The sequence below is a fragment of the Orycteropus afer genome, unplaced genomic scaffold, assembly GCF_000298275.1.
Source record: "Orycteropus afer afer isolate SDZICR_OR568_19922 unplaced genomic scaffold, OryAfe1.0 scaffold00016, whole genome shotgun sequence".
NCBI lineage: Eukaryota > Metazoa > Chordata > Mammalia > Tubulidentata > Orycteropodidae > Orycteropus > Orycteropus afer.
In genome coordinates, this window is record NW_006921603.1 from 11908136 (window position 1) to 11912335 (window position 4200).

The window sequence follows — 4200 nt, forward strand, 5'->3', positions numbered from 1 at the left end:
ATCTCATTAATTCTGTCTTCCATCACATCAATCCTTCTCCTTTGCCCTTCCAATGTGTTATCTATTTCTGACAATTTAGTATTAATCTTCTGGATTTCTATCTGTAGATTCAGAATCGTTTCTAATTTTTCATTTATTTTGTCATTTTGTTCTTGTATTTTCTTCCAAAATTCCTCCAGGGCTTTTTCTGTGTATTCTTTGGTCTGTCTCTCAATCCTTTGAAGACACGTAAATACAATTCTTTTGAATTCCTTATCAGAGAGTTCCAATGCTGCTTCTTCCTCAGGGATACGTTCTGGGTCTGTATCCTGCTCTCTTGTTTTTACCACTTTATCCTGCTTCTTTGTGTGGACTGTATTGGTCTGTTGTTTCCGAGGCATCATGACATTGTATTTAGATCTCTGTTAACTGTTTGTGAAGAGCAGCCAAGGGTGATTCAGGCTCTTCTTGGTGGTTTTTTTAATCATTGACCCATTGGTGGAGAAGGAGGTAGTGGTTCTCACTCAGTAAGTGAAGTTGCAGGAGGTGTGGGTGTAGTTGTGTCTTATGGGGACTGTTGCTGTCTCCCACTCAGTTACACAAAAATTACAATTGAATAACCTTCAAAAAACTAAAAGCACCTGGACAAAAAACACACCATGTAATCACACAGGAACAGTAATCAAAAAAGGGAAAAAGAAGAAGAAAAAACAAGAAAACCTGCAATATATGGGGACAGGGCACTAAGAGAGAAAAGGTGGAGAAGAAGATAATGAAGAAAAAAGAAAAGGGAAAAATGCAAAAAGGAAAACAAGGAACAGGGTTAACCACGAGAAAAACGAGGAAAAAAAGTGACAAAGGAGGACTCCTGGAGTCCAGTCTTCGTTTCTGCAACTGGTTACATGGTCATGGCTGATATTCAGACCTACTTTCTTCCACCACCCATTCGGTATTTCCCTTGGCCTCAGCAAGCACCTCAGGTGGTTGTGGTTCTTTGCCTGGTGAGGTGACTCAAACCTTCATTCCTGAAGGATCCGGGCCATTAGCAGTCATATCAGAAATGGGTTGCTGTAATTTTCCATGGACTTTAATCACAGGGCATAGTAGTACTAATAGACGTCCTAAAGAATCTCCTGTATTTGAGACATATTCTTCTTTACCTCTATTATGTAATGTCAATCCAATTTCCCCTTGACAATCAGGATCTATCACACCAGGTATTACAGTAATGCCCATCTTTGTCTGTTTATCCAGAGGCATGAGTAAGCCAAAATGTGCAGGTGGCATTCTTAATTTCCAGTTCAATGCAATCAGTATTGTATCTCCAGGTGGGAGTGCTCCTCCTTTTGGGACTAAGATCTCTAGATCTGCAGAGCATAGGGTAGCAGGGACAGGAAGTAAAAATTTTTTGAGTGGGTCACTAGGGGTAATAGTGAGGGGTACCACTCTCGTTTCCACCCCTTGGTTCCTGGACCCATGAATCCTGGCTATTGAAGAAACAGAACTGTATATTGGACACTGGTTTAGAGCATATACAGCCTCCTGGAGAACACTGCCCCAACCCTTCAAGGATTGCCTCCTAGCTGGTGCTGTAATTGTGTTTCTAATAGGCCATTCCATGGTTCTATCAAGCCAGCTGCTTCAGGATGATGGGGAACATAGTAAGACCAGTGAATTCCATGAGAATAGGCCTATTGCTGCATTTCATTTTCTGTGAAGTGAGTCCCTTGATCTGAAGCAATGCTGTGTGGGATACCACGACAGTGGATAAGGCATTCTGTAAGTCCACGGATGGTAGTTTTGGCAGATGCATTGTGTGCACGGAAGGCGAATCCATATCTAGAATAAGTATCTAGTCCAGTAAGAACAAAACACTGTCCTCTCCATAATGGAAGTGGTCCAATGTAATCAATCTGCCACCACGTTGCTGGCTGATCACCCTGAGGAATGGTTCCATATTGCGGACTCAGTGTTGGTCTCTGCTGCTGGCAGATTGGGTACTCAGCAGTGGCAGTAGCCAAATCAGCCTTGGTAAGTGGGAGTCCATGTTGCTGAGCTCATGCATAACCTCCATCCCTGCTGCCATGGCCACTTTGTTCATAAGCCCATTGAGCAATGACAGGAGTAGCTAGGGAACAAGGATGGCTGGTTTCCACTGAGTGTGTCATCCTATCCACCTGATTGTTAAAGTCCTCCTCTGCTGCAGTCACCTTTTGGTGGCCATTCACATGGGACACAAATATCTGTACTCCTTTGGCCAAGTCAGAGAGATCTATCCACATACCTGTTCCCCATACATCCTTATTACCAATCTTCCAGTTATGCTCCTTCCAAGTCCCATTAGCCAAGCCATCCAGCCAAGCCATTAGTCATAGCCCCCTAGGCTTCAAAGAGCCAGGCCTTTACCAACTTGGTTCTGGAGTGTGGGGCTGCTTGTTCATGTGAGCCAGTGGGATGGAGCCGTAACTGCTGCCTAAGAGTGGGGGAGCGGGGCTGCCATGCCCAAGAGGGAGAGGAATGGGGTCCACCAGGTCAATTGGGTGATGTCACCACTTAGAGGAACTAGGGGACTGCAGCTACCCACTGAGAGAGATCTGTACTAATACCACCAAATGAAGATCTGTACAGATGCCAAGTTGTCAAAGGGTGGAATTGTGGTAGTTCAGTTTGTGTGTCAACTTGGCTGGGCAGCTGGATGTAGTAGCCCCCATGATGAGACTGGGAATCAACTTCATGGTGGAATCTACTGTGAGCAGCTGAGTAGCTGCCTTAGGGAATGTGGTCTGCTCCCTGTATATAAGCAGAAGCCTTGGGGAATGGTCTCTAGCTTATGACACACATGGACTCTGCATGTAGCCATGCCATTTAGCAGCCTGCCATGCTCTGCTGACCTTGGGACTTAAAATGGACTTGAATTAATGACCTGCCATATAGTTTGGTAACATCGGGACTGTGCCTTTTATTTGTCAACCTTGGGTTTGTCAGCCTCAGCAGCCAACAGCTGTCTGAGGGAAGAAATGCCTCTAGCTCCAGTGGGCCAGGAGCAGGAGGCAGAGCTGGACCCCAAGGTTGAGGGGCTTTCACCCAGCCCCTAGAGCCTGCACTTTGAAATTGGACTTAAAGCCTCCAAACTGTAAGAGAATAAACTTCTGTTTGTTTAAGCATCCCATTTGTGGTATATTCCTGTCAGAGTGGCTCTCAGTAACCAGAACAGATGCTTCTCCAAAACCTCAGAACCTTATATCTGGCCCTGGACATAAAATCCAAAATTTTCCTCTGACTATCCACCCACATTTAGCCTCAATATCAATTAAATAATAGTAGTCAATGGCCTGAATTTGTAACATTTAACCCAAACATCTTACAAATCTCAATAACTTCCTTTACCAAAATGGCAAATGATCTGAGGTTCCCTATACCTAAGCCTTCTTTTATCTCTGCTCTTGACCTTCATTTGTAAATCCTGCTCCCCACCCCCAACTTTTACTTGCTGATACTCTTTTTCCAAAAACGTCTAAAAAACTTATCTCATGAGATGTCCCCTCCATTTGTCCTTCGGCCCCAACTTTCACCAATTCTGATCTGGCAGATGACCACCCCCCTTATCAACCCCACAATTCCAGCAGACCACCCTCCCCACCCCCTCCTGCCTCAGACCCCATCACCCCACTCCCTGTTCCCACTCCTCTTCCAGACCCTAGCCCCCTTCCCTTCCTTCACCCCCACCTACCTGATCAAAAACAGCACCCCAACCCCAACCCATATTTCCTTTAGGGAGGTGGCAGGAGTTGAGGGGCCAGTCCGGGTCCATGTTTCCTTCTCAATGGCAGATGTCCCAAATAGAGGGAAAGCGGGGATCTTTCTCAGAGAACCCAGTCAAATTTCGTAAGGAATTCCTCCATCTTACACAAGCTTATCACTTTACCTGGTCAGATATTTACTGTATCCTCACTGCCAACAAACAAAAGGTTTTGGGGCAGTGAGGGTTGGGGCAGTGTTCTCCAGGAGGCTGTATATGCTCTAAACCAGTGTCCAATATATAGTTCTGTTTCTTCAATAGCCAGGATTCATGGGTCCAGGAACCAAGGGGTGGAAACGAGAGTGGTACCCCTCACTATTACCCCTAGTGACCCACTCAAAAAATTTTTACTTGAGATATTTCAACAAACAGATGCCCCATTGGAGGCACTCACTCAGTTATGCCAAGAGATTTGGAAGACA